Raw genomic sequence first — 14,110 nt, forward strand, 5'->3', positions numbered from 1 at the left:
CTAGCAACAGCACTCAAACCACATGTGCACACATTGACATACTTGGATGCTGTAAATGTACTCTACCTAAGCAGCAAGAGACCTCCAAAGCAGACACACACACACCTGCTACCCCACTAATATACCCACATATCACAAAGTTCACAATGTCAGTGTGCCACACAGTCACTGCCCTTCAGGCTAAACAACACACCTAATACACTTTCAATAGGCAACACTTATGTTCAGACACACTGATGTACCACTCACCAGCCCTGTCAAGGGAATAGTCACTTTGGGCTGTCTTTTGGGTGCCAGAATCTGCCGCATAACACATTCAGTCAGGTCACTCCATAGCAAGTACAAGACTGGCACCATCATTGTCCATGCTGGTGTGTGTAACCTCAAACGTTACTTCCTGGACCACATGACATGATACATGGAGGTACACTCTGATCATGGAGCCCAGGCCAGTATGACCCTGACCTTGTCTAGCATCTTACACCAACCAATTATGATGTCACAGTATACGGACACACATATCACATTTAACAGTTGGCTAAGAAATTTGTTTCATTCATTGGGGATACAGTGTCTGTCAGCGTATGGTGACATGCTCAACATGCCACATAGCTTCACAATGGACAGCTTGCACCTGTCACCCTTGGACTTTGGTATGCTGGCTAAGGCTCTTGCTACCACCAGAGTGCCTTTTTTAAGCAGGGCTCAGAAGACAAACCCACCTCCATAGACATTACAGGTTAAATGAAACTAAGGGTAATGCTGCTCAACAACAGTTGTGTTAACCTCATATTGTGGTCCCTCAGGACTCTCCTCAGTATGGAGGAGAGCAATATCTGTGCACTGACAGACACCTGGTTCAGGCTCGCTTATGCACACCAGCACTACCAGGTTATGTTTCATACCATGCTGTCTGACAACAAGACTTGGAACAGACAACACAATTAGGGGGAGTATCCATATACATCACAGATACACAAACCTCCAGGTTAGTAGCACTGCACAAAGCATCACAGACCATACATATATAACTGCCATTGTGCAATACTACCTTTCAGTTTGTTGCCTGCTACAGAACACACTCCCAAACTCAGGAACCACAATCAGCTTTTGTGGGAACTATGGAGAATATGAAGGTCTCCACAGACACTAGTATATTGTGTGACTTCATATACACACTTATTGACTGGGGATATTACTCAAGCCCCGACAACCTCACCCAACAGTCACTACAATTTGTGGACTCATATGCTTTGGCACAACCAGTCAGCACAGCCACAAGGGGGAATACATATTGGACCTGCTCATAACCAACATGGGGACTCTATGTTCCACACTAGCGATATACCCCTCATTGGTAAGGTCAGAATATACATGTGTCACACAGGACATACATATACCATCCACACACCCATCCTGGGTGATCTTGGTGAACTTCTCATGAGCCAACATCTCACTTCACCAAAGCAAGATGGTATCCTTCAGAGATCCTGAGACAGTGGCATATACTGCTCACACTGCTGCATCCTTTACATACACATTATATGGACACCTAGTGGACTGCATGGATTGTGCTATCCCAAATAACAACAAGACCCACTACTACAATGGCAGGGGACCTGTCTGGTAGACCCCAGCCATTAATAAGCTGTACAATGTCAGGAGGATGCTACTACATGATAGAGCACAATCCCAGACTGGGAAGGCATCTGTGATCTGTACTAGCAGACAGCTACAATCACTCATGGACTTTTCTAAGGGCCGCTTCTACCAGACAATTGCACCTGACAAGTAGGACTATTACATGGTTTTCTTCAGTTATGTCAGGAACCTGGGTGGACACTCACTGATATGCTGTGAGTTACTGCATACTAACTAAACCTACCCTGAACCCACTGGCATTGCCTACATCCTGGCAAACAGGTTCAGTGCAGATGTCTCCCACCCATCCCCCCTAAGGAGCAACTATCCATCCCAAAAGAGTATAACCTCCCTGACATCACACAGTAACAGGTGAGTGCTGCCCTCCCCACAGTGTACATCACAGTCTCAATGTGACCAGATGGTGTCCCAGCCTGCATCATACACGTGCATCATGACAAACGCAACCCTCACATTACATCACTGTTCAATATCGGAGTTAACACAGGATATGTACCCAAGGATTGGCGTACTGCGACAGTGGTCCCACTCCACAGAGTTAGTGCCACAATGGATCACAGACAATATTGCCCTATAAGCCTATGTAGCCTGTTCTGCAAAGCTGTGGAGCATATTGTCCTAGGACTCCTACATATAGACATCGGGAACCTACAGACACTGTGTCCTACTCATTTCAGCATTGTTGTGGGCAGATCTTGCCTCTTGAACCTGTAGGTATTCTTTAAATGGCTAACAGGTCCATTGACATAGGGACGGCTGTCCACACAGCCTACCTGAACCTTGCAAAACCATTCAACACAATAACCCACTGGGCCATTATGCATAGGCTCACCAGTGTCAATTTGGACACATATCTCACACAATGGATTGATACCTAGATCAGGTATAGCACCCGCATGGTCAGAATTGCAGGTGCCATGTCTGACTATACACCAGTTACACATGGCATCCCACACAGCTTGGTCCTGGGATCTCTCTTGTTCAGTATATATTTGTCTTATGTACAGGCTATCACAGGGGGAATATGGCTGAACATGTTTGCACTTGACTGCAAACTGGGTGCCATGATCAACTCTCCAGCTGCCACATGCATACTCAATCAGGGTCTCACAGAGATGGATGACTGGTGCCTGAGCCATGGCCTACAGCTAAATGCCATTAGTTGCATAGTCATCCACTTTGGGAGTAACAACATGCCCACACATTACCACATAGGTAGTACTCCATTACATAAGGTAGGAGTTGTTAGGGGTTTGGGGACATCACTTGTTCATACTGTCATCTTTAACATTCACGTTGCCAAAGTGGTTGGACACACCTTCTATGTGTGCCACCTTATCCCATATGGTTTCCCATCTAGATCGAGTGAGGTCATTGTGCCCCTATACTCATCACATCCATGCTTGGTTACAATGCCATATTTGTGGTGTACCTTACCTGACACCTGCAGCAACTGTACTGGCCACGGACAGTCCTCACCAAGCAGATCTAGGGACTCACACAGATGCCCTACATAGTTCAGATGCAATAACTCCAGCTCTACTTAGTCGCTTACCACCTACTCTGATATGATGTGTGCCTGTTGTTTACAGCTATACCCAAACAAGAATTACTGGACATGCTCCACCTCAGGATATCCAACTCCCTTGGAGCTACACACTGCAGGGAGATATACCTTAGTACAGATGTTAATAGGACATTATGGAGGGACAGATTCTTATCCCAGAGGCTCCACTCACTACAGAATGTAATCCCAGTTTCACATAGGCAGAGCCACCCACTGACCACCTACTGGAGACATCTTGATGACTGTATGGGTGATTGTATATTCACCCCTGGGATATCTTCTGTGTCCTTGCTAGACAGAGGCACACTAGCATAAATGTACATGGGCTATCTTGTGTGACCTACTATTCACACACACAGTGTAGTAATCTGACAGGGTTGCAAATGCCAAACACACTCTGGCTAGGCTTGTAAATCCCCTAGGGCAGATAGCCTAGTATTGACCTCTGAACCTATGCTAATGTTCAAGATGCACAATGTTTATTGCTGATACTGTTTGCAGGTCTTTATCATCTTTGCTTTACCAGTTTCCATGAAGAACTTCAGTATCTGCAGAACATATTTGATTATGACAGGGTTCCATTATATTATAGATGTGTCTGTTGTCATATAACTGTGTGCACAGGGTGGATTGATGTATAGTGACAGGTTCCTGGGTTAACACATGCAACTGCCAGATATGCGTGGCCCACTGCTGTACTCAGACATGGCCTAAGTGTGTGAGCATGCCCAGTTCTGACATTCCATGTTTTGTTGCCTGACATTTGTCTCATTTATTTAAGTGTGTGAGCATGCCCAGTTTGACCCTTCAGTATGTTGCTATCTGAGGTCCACTACATTTGCTGATGTGTGCGAACATGACCAATATTAACATTTATACTGTGTGTGTTGGAAGTCAGGTTATGTTCTCACTGCAGGACTCACCTTTGTTTCATAACTCAACAAGGATTATGCTGTGCCTGCAGGGTTTCCATGGAATACTTTGCATAGACTTATCAACATTCCATCATACAGATCAACCACTGCAATACTGTCATGGTTTAGTGGTTCAGTACTTTGGCTATAGTGCACAGTATCTTGGGTTCGAGGCTCCTCACTGCTTTATCTTTTCATACTGAGCAGACCAGACTGCTTAAGGGCCTGTTAAGCAAATATGAGCATGTTGGATTTGTTCAGCTATGCCCTACTTAGACCAGGCTTGTCCGACATTGCTCAGTATTCACCAACATTGCTGGACGTTGCCCGATATTACTGAACCTTGACCACAGTTGTGCTAGTTGCTGTGTGCGATTTTGTTTGCATATACTTCATGGCGGTAATTGCTGCTTAGTACTGCTTTATATTGCTTAACACATGGCTTTCATGCCTTAGGTGGTGCTGCAGGGCTGCCTATGTCGGATGCACATGCTACACTCCCTGCACATGTTTGGAAGCAGGTAGTGTCAACTTAGGCATCCCTTTTACTTTTATGTGCAAGTCGGAGAGAGGTATCATTTCAAGAGTTCCTACCGAGCCAGTGTATGTGCTATGTGTTGCCTCTTTGCCAAAGCCAAAGCATACTGGGCATGCCTCCTTCTGCCTACTGGGGCAGGCTCAGGTTGTTCCTCCTCTGAGTCATGCTCTGTTACTTTATTTTATATGGAAAGAGTCTAATTAGCAAATATACCTGTAACTGATAATTTATATTACCATAACATGATCGTTTATCATTAAAGAAAGTCACTGTGCTTGTTTACATACTTCTCAACTGTCCAGGTTTTCTCACAGTCAGTGGACAAGTGTCATCATCAGGGGAGAGTACCATATCTGGGCTTCTGCCTGGTAGTGCCTGTGGAACCCCTGGCAGGCAAAGTTCCCATGTCCGTGGCTGGACATGGTGAACTGTACACCCTGCCATGTACAGTCTGCAGCTGTCCAACAAACTCCTGTACAGGGCAGCCACATGGTAGAAATGTGTGCATACATACACACACACACACACACACACACACACACACACACACACACACACACACACACACACACACACACACACACACATCACCAACAGAGCTAGGGCACCTCCATACCTACACTAACCACATCTGCACAGCCCATGTAATAAAGAACCCCCCTAACCCACACATATGATGTCAACCAAATGGCTCAGCCCAGGCTTCTGGCAAACCAACAACACACCCTGTGCATTTGATGATACTTGTGACATATCCCTGTCATCCATGCCATCGATGCAGGGACATGCTAATATGGTTCTGATGCACAGGGTGAATGTACTAAGGTTTAGCAATGTAATGCTGTTTAACATGTTTTCAGCTGGAATGATTAATGCTTACATGTCAGGGTGTGTAGCTGTCCAGCCATGATGCATTATAGTTGTTATTAACACTGACTGATTGTGGTCTCCATAATGTATTATGTTTGTGTTCTAGGTGTCTATGTGTCAGCAGGATGTTGGTCTGCTGTCCTTTCCTACAAGGGGTGTGGCACTGTGGTGACACATAGACTGTGTCATATCCGTGTACAGCTGAACACAGGTAACAGGTCTGTATAACAGTTACTGCTTATGCCACATGGCTGATAGGTCTGAGGGGTGTATACAGGTGAGTGCATGGTGACTGATATAAGCAGCTCTTCTACAGTGGACAATGGTAAGTGTACTGGGTGGCACACATCAAATGTTTGTGAATAACACACATATAGAGCCTCTGGTATTGATGCAATACAGTGAGAATACTGTTCACATGGATGTACTTCATTTTGCAGTGAACTCATTTTGGCCTATGTAATTCCACCAAGACAAAGTTGCCAAAACATCACATCAATAAATAATCAGTTTGCCAGTTTAATGTCATTGACAATGGTACTGGCAGGGTATATGTCCACTTCCCCAATGTAGTGCAATCTTGGAGTTGGTAAACATAGGTGTGCTGGTGTGGGTGGCACAGCCTTCCACTTTGGAGGGTGTGGGGTGGTATAGAAAGAAACATAGTGTGATTAACAACCACTTTACCTGTTAACATAAACTGTTAACATAAACTGTACAATATAATGGCACACTAAGCAGGGGGATACGCACAACACTAACCCAATGTGGGTGGTTGTGCCCACAACAACCACACCCATGTATATATACCAATTCCAGTATCACTTTACAGCTGCATATTGGGGAAGAGGGCATTTAGACATCCACTACTAGTTTTGATTGAATGTATTTCCACAAGATGATTGCTTTGAAATGTTACCTTTTTGCCAGTTAGTTCTCGGACAAATGATCTCCTGTGACATATGTTTTCTGCAAACTGAAGTAGATCCCCTCACATACACACACACTTACTTGACAATACTGAGAGTAGAACCCCTACCTAAGTATTTATTGCTACTAATGTGTTTGGCCTTAATTGCACACACCACAGAGCTTTTAGGGTGAGGTATGTCCCGAGGTTCCTGTTAAGTGAAGAACATCACCAGACCTTGTACAATATGGTAATGGGGGATGTATTGGGTGTTAATGAACAATACATAGTATGACATACTGTCATATATACATTGACAAACACATACAGTCATAGACACATTTGACAGACCTGGGTTTAGCAGTACTAACTACCTTTTCAGTGAGTCCTTTCTGTTACAGAGTTTTTGCATACAGCAAATGCTTCTTTGGGCTGGATAGTGTAATCAGTTACCTGTATGATTGATTGTGAAAGTGGTCCTCATACAGTGGACCTTGGGACATGTACTGGAGGAACCATGGTGTAAAGCCAGTATACCCAGCACCCACACCCCACATTGGATATTTTACTCACTGAAACCCATGATAATGCTCTGACATGCCCACAATTACACATTGACCAGGTCTGCAATACAAACCCTTGTCTATCTAATCAATGCTACTACAGGGATAGGCATTTATTGCACATACCACAGGGATAATAGGGTGAGGGTTTGTCATGGCTCTCCTAATTTCAGCAAAATCACTGTCCCTTATATTATATGGCAAGGTTTATTGCATTTGGAGACTGTGACCTCAGAATGCTGTCTCCTACAAACACTCTCACACACAATTGCACACACATACACACACTTGCCAGGACTCAGAGGGTAACCCATGCCTATCTACCCATTTGTAGACAATGTTATGCTGGTACTGCAAGCTCCAGGTAGCCCATAGGGTGAAGAGTGTAATAAGGTACATTTGATGTCAATTACAGCAGCAGCCATTTCTAAGTATAGCAGTGGGGTGTAGTGGGTAAGAAGGCCCTCAGAGTATTTTCAACTACAAGTTTACAAACACACAGACACTGTTATTCTCAGTAATGCACACTAACATATTTGTCAGTACTGAGGTCCATAGGAGCAGGTGTTCCTAGGTGTATACCAGGCTAATGTCCATGGAGAGATGAGAAGAGTAGGGCATGTGGGTACACTGGTATCATGTCACCTGACATTTGTCAGCAGGCCATCTATCAACCGATGCCACTTGAGTGATCCCTAGGGTGACAGTTAAATTCAACAACCAATCATCTGGTTTTCTCTTGCATAAGGCCATTGAGGTGCTCCAATTGATATGTATGCAACATGTATTACATAACATGGCCAGTGTCTGGGTTAGAGACCTTTACCCAAGCATGTTCTGTTGACTGTGGTAGTCTGGTTGAGGTATCCATGGCATGTGGGTGGGGTTTCCTAGCTGTGGCATTTATAACACAGCTGGGCAGACATGTCAGTGTCAGTCAATCAGAGATTGCCTGTAAGCAGCCAAGATGGATGCCTGACATCTGCACATCTGTACAGAGGACAGAAATTAGCTAGCCAATGGGTTATGCATTAGAATGAATGTTTTGACAGACAGATGTCTGAAACTGATAGGAATGCCATTACTACATGACAGCAGCCCTCAATAACATGTCCTAAACACATAGTAGTCTCCAGTTAATATCCACATATCAGATCAATATCCAATAGGAGATACTTAATAACATACAGTGTGACACCAAGAACATGATAGTCAGTAATCAGAGTCCAGCTTTGCATGCAGGGGTGTATGGTTCCAGTACTACAATCTGCAATCTACTCTTACTTGGAAAAGCACTGTTAAAAGTAGTGACATAATTATGCAATACATGTAAGTGTGACTGCATATAACCTGGGATACTACCCATGAATGAAACACACACAAAGAGAAAAGATTGTGGCACTAGCCATGTACACTCAAGTGTCCCATACAGTATACTCACACCCATTGCTACTGTAATGATAGCACATAGAAGCATGCTATGTATATGGAATTAAATACACTTATTAAAGATGCCATTACCAGTGGCGGCTGGTGACTTCAAATCACAGGGGGACTGCAGGAGATAGCTGAATGGGTGGGGTCAAGGGGAGGGGGTGTGGTCAACCAGAAAGTGGAGGAGCTATGCACAAAACCACAAAAAACTAACTTTAATTAAATACGCTGCCCTGGGTGGCAAACCATCATTATGAAAGTCCAATCAAGACAAAAATAAGTGTAGAAGAATAAAAATATTTCAATGCATTGGCTGCATGACAGCTTACTTAATATCTAGATGGAAACAAAAGGTTGTGAGGCATGAAAAAATAAATTACTTTTTAAATACATTACTGGAATGCCAGTCAAAATCAAGTATAAGAAAAACCAGAAGCACTCAACTCAAACCACTTCTCCTTGCACTGCAGTCCTAATTATAATATATTCAGCTTTATTAAAGTACCAAGTAACATGCTGAAAGTAGAAATCTATGTGATGCCCCCACTTGTAAAAATGTTTCTTATCCAAAAAAGACCTGCTGCCTGACAACTTGTTTCATGGGAAAAACATGATAAAAGTAAAAAATGAAAAGCAAACAAGAAACAAGCTCAAGATACATTGCTTAAAGGATTACTGTACAGGTTATGGACCACACATGATTGGCATTCCGTTTAGTTTACGGGTAAAGTATGTAGAGATGACTGGAAGTCTCCAACAAGTGTAATGAGCTTTTTAAAATAATGGAATCCTGTCCTTTAATACCCAAGGCTTATACATTATCTAGTCAAGTATTCTCTGCATGGCAACAACAGAAAGGCTTTCAATGTTGGCAATTCTTTAACAGTATGCTTATTAAAGCTTACTTGCATCTTACGATCTCAGACAAGCTTACCTTATGGTCATTAAAGCATTGCTACTTAAAAACACAGAGCAACAGGCACTTTGAGTAATAAGCATAAATCAACAGTACAAAACTATGACAGAAACCAGACCATTCTGCAAAATCAAGGACAGATGAAAAGCCACTGTAGTACTTATGCAGTGTGTCCTCCCCATCCAAGGTAGATACAACTACTCCTTGCCTTGCTTGGACACATCCAGAGTCACTACATGGGGGAGTGGGGTGCAACAAGCATGTCACAATTTGAAATCTCTCTGGCTGACTGTGATGGCCCTGACACATTTGTCATACCTCTCAACCCCAAGAGCAAGAAATCTGGACAAAGCCATACACAGAAGTGGGACAAAGGCCCAACAATAAGGACAATTTTTAAATATTGCTCTAATAAACTTAGAAAGATAATAGAATAGGTCTTGCATTAGTATGAATTTTCTGAAGGGTATAAAATCTGAAACTCAAATGTCTGTCATTTTCTAACTTCAGTCTTTAGTGATTTGTCACTAATTTGCCAAAAAACACAATTTTATGAAAAATGGACAAAAGTGTGATGCAAAAATATAAAATAGACACACAATACAGCTGCTACCTGTCAAAGAAGGGACACTAATATTAGTACTGCTACCTTGAGCAGCTGACAAAATAAAAAAGAATCTACATGCATTTCAAGTAATCTATAACTTTGATTATTACAGTTATTTCTTAATTGTAAACCCTCCATGTTTTCTTCCAAAATTGCTATTTTGCGGAGGGATTATAAGGGGGAAGAGCAACATTTTGAGCCAAAAATTGGGGACAGTTGAGAGGTTGGCTATGCCTAATTCTATAAAGCAATTTATTTGCATATACCTCTCAACCTGTTAATGCAGTAAATCTGAACAAGGCCAAATATATTGGGGGCACATATAAACAGTACTAAAAATTGCTCTTCTATAAATTGAGACAGTTGATAGAACAGCTCTTACTTTAACATGCATTTTTCTGAAGGTTATGAAGTCTGAAACTTATTGAGTGACTTCTGGCAAATCATTTAGGAATTAAAACTACAAATTTTATGAACAACAAACCAAAAATAAGAAGCAAAAATCTATTCATTCTTTGAAAATCTGGACAGTTGGGAGGTATAGTTCAGCTGGGCCTGTCTGAGTTTGCTGCCCTTCCCCCCCCTGACAAAATAATGGTTGAATGGAGCCTCTGCAGCCATTTCAATGAACCATTATACTTGGCTATTTCACTCCATTTACCATAAACACTAATGTGCATACTGCTTTACTTCTATGATGAGTTGGACTTCATTTGAAAGTTTTATTTTGTATTTTACAGCACAAACACTAAGTCATCTGTTAAACAAAGCAATGCAGTCTCACAATGAAAACTTAGCATTAAAACTTCTCTGCCCTTGAAACTCACATTCATTGAAACAGCATTGAAACCCGCATTCAAAGAAAATACATTTTGCCAGTGGCAGATAAAGATTAATTTTGGGCTGTTTTCGAATCATAGGCTCCTTGCATATGAAACATGCATGTGCTCTTTGATACACCTTCCTCATTGTACTAAAATTATATTCCTTGTACAATACAGTACACTTGTTACAGGGTGTTTTAAATTTGTTTTGAACATTTTTTTCCAGTAAGCAATGAAACAAACCATATGCACCCATAATGGCAAAACTGCCCAGTTGAGAACATTTATCATAAAAAAGTCTACTCAGACTTCCACAGTCCACCATTATTAGTAAATATGCACAATTCTACAGTCCACCATTATTAGTAAATATGCACAATTCTACAGTCCACCTTTATCAGTAAATATGCACAATTCTACAGTCCATTATCAGTAAATATGCACAATCTCTGAAGTCAGTCATCTAAATAATTCCACATTAAAGAAATCTGTAACTAATGAAGTGGTTGCTGCTAGCAATCACCTTTATATTTCATGGTTTCATCGAAAAATAAAGTGTCTGTTGCCCCTCAGGAATAAATCGCCTATATTACATTAAAAAAATGATAAGCTAGTAATAATATTGCAAGAGGAAATGGATGACAAACTGATAACGAAGTCATAGTTAGTATCTTCACCAAGGAGAACATTCTCAGTATGGCAACATCCACCTCTTGTGGGAGTAGAACCCACATCCTTCTGCATCAAAAGCAAGCACACAACCTGTTGTGCTATAGTATTAACTTGGCAAAGCACTAAACTTCTATTCCCCTGCAGCTCTCAGTTCCTTGTAAAATCTACTCAATACTCAACTGCATCTCAACTTCGCAGCTCAAGAAAACTGGAAAAAGCCAACATGTATTGGGGGGGGGGTCAAAAACAGGGACACATTAAACATTGCTTGTATAATCTTGGAAAGTTGCTAGAATAAAATGTTGTGTTGCCACCATATATTTTACTGCCAAGGTCCCTGAGCAAAAAACAGTCAGAGTAACATACCACTACGCCACATCAGCTGCTTTGTAAAAGAGAGGAAGACTGGAACTTAAATGGCTATCATTTAGTGAATTCAGTTCTCACCATAGCTGTCAACCTCTTAGTACAAAACACCTGGACAAACCCAGTAATGAGGGAATACAGCCCTCAAACATATTCAATGAATTCAGTTCTTGCCATAGCTGTCAACCTTAGCACAAAAACCTGGACGAAGCCAATAATGGGGGAATACAGTCCCAAAAATAGGGACAAATTTAAAATATTCATCTTATAAACTTAGAAAATTGCTAAAAAAAAAGGTTGTGCTACTATGTATTCTGAAGAACATGAAGTTGGAAATTCAAATGCCGGTCAATTTTACTGCGGACAGAACAAAAACAATTTTCAGCAGAGACGCAGGGATTAATACTGCAGACAAGTCTTTGTAAAATGGCAGGGCACCTGAGCAAATCCACACAAATATAGGGAGAAGATGCAGACAGAAGCCACCCCAACCAAGAATCAAACCAGAAAGCCTATAGCTGTGAGGCAACAATACTACCACTGCACCATCAATTATGCAACGAGTTAAACATTCAGAAACCTGAAGTCTGAAATTCAAATGCCTGTCAATTTTACTGCGGACAGAACAAAAACAATTTTCAGCAGAGACGCAGGGATTAAAACTGCAGACACGTCTTTGTAAAATGGCAGGGCACCAGAGCAAATCCACACAAACACAGAGAAGAGATGCAGACTCCACACAGAAGCCACCCCAACCAAGAATCAAACCAGAAAACCTATAGCTGTGAGGCAACAATACTACCACTGCACCATCAATTATTCAAAGAGTTAAACATTCAGAAACCTGAAGTCTGAAATTCAAACGCCTGTCAATTTTACTGCGGACAGAACAAAAACAATTTTCAGCAGGGATTAATACTGCAGACACGTCTTTGTAAAATGGCAGGGCACCAGAGCAAATCCACACAAATACAGGGAGGAGATGCAGACAGAAGCCACCCCAACCAAGAATCAAACCAGAAAACCTATAGTTGCGAGGCAACAATACTATCACTGCACCATCAATTATGCAAGAAATTAAACATTCAGAAACCTGAAGTCTGAAATTCAAATGCCTGTCAATTTTACTGCGGACAGAACAAAAACAATTTTCAGCAGAGACGCAGGGATTAAAACTGCAGACACATCTTTGTAAAATGGCAGGGCACCAGAGCAAATCCACACAAACACAGGCAGGAGATGCAGACTCCACAAAGAAGCCACCCCAACCAAGAATCAAACCAGAAAACCTATAGCTGTGAGGCAACAATACTACCACCGCACCATCAATTATGCAAGAAATTAAACATTCAGAAACCTGAAGTCTGAAATTCAAATGCCTGTCAATTTTACTGCGGACAGAACAAAACCAATTTTCAGCAGGGATTAAAACTGCAGACACGTCTTTGTAAAATGGCAGGGCACCAGAGCAAATCCACACAAACACATGGAGAAGATGCAGACTCCACACAGAAGCCACCCCAACCAAGAATCAAACCAGAAAACCTATAGCTATGAGGCAGCAATACTACCACTGCACCATCAAATATGCAAGGAGTTCAACATTCAGAAACCCTTAAGTCGGAAATTCAAATGCCTGTCAATTTTATTTAACATTTTTTAATCAGGACAGTCTGACTTGGAACAAATAAACAATTTTCAGCAGAGGCCCAGGAAGAAATAATGCAGACATGTCTTTGTAGCATGGGAGGACACAAAAGCAAACCCACACAAACACAGGGAGAAGATACAGACCCCACAAAGAAGGAACCCCAACCAAGAATCAAACCCAAAAACCTGCAGCTGTGAAGCAACAATGCTACTACTACACCATCAAATATCAAGCATTGCAACATTTACAAAGCATAGATATTAGGAGGAACAGATCAGATCGAATATGAGGCAAAAATCTGCAATTTTTTTACAAATGGTGGTGGGTAGGGAACTCAAGTCTTTAACACCTGCATACAGGGTACAGGGTTCAAGCCTGAGGTATTCCCTACCACACCACCATAAGCACCTGGGGCATTTACACACCCACACACACACACACACACACCAGTAAAGCATAAGCACCATACACACACACACCAGTAAAGCATAAGCACCATACACACACACCAGTAAAGCATAAGCACCATACACACACACCAGTAAAGCATAAGCACCATACACACACACCAGTAAAGCATAAGCACCATACACACACAAATAAAGGTAAAAGCACA

Source organism: Protopterus annectens, chromosome 9.part0 (assembly GCF_019279795.1).
Source record: "Protopterus annectens isolate FY-2018-M chromosome 9.part0, PAN1.0, whole genome shotgun sequence".
In the NCBI taxonomy this organism is placed as follows: domain Eukaryota; kingdom Metazoa; phylum Chordata; order Ceratodontiformes; family Protopteridae; genus Protopterus; species Protopterus annectens.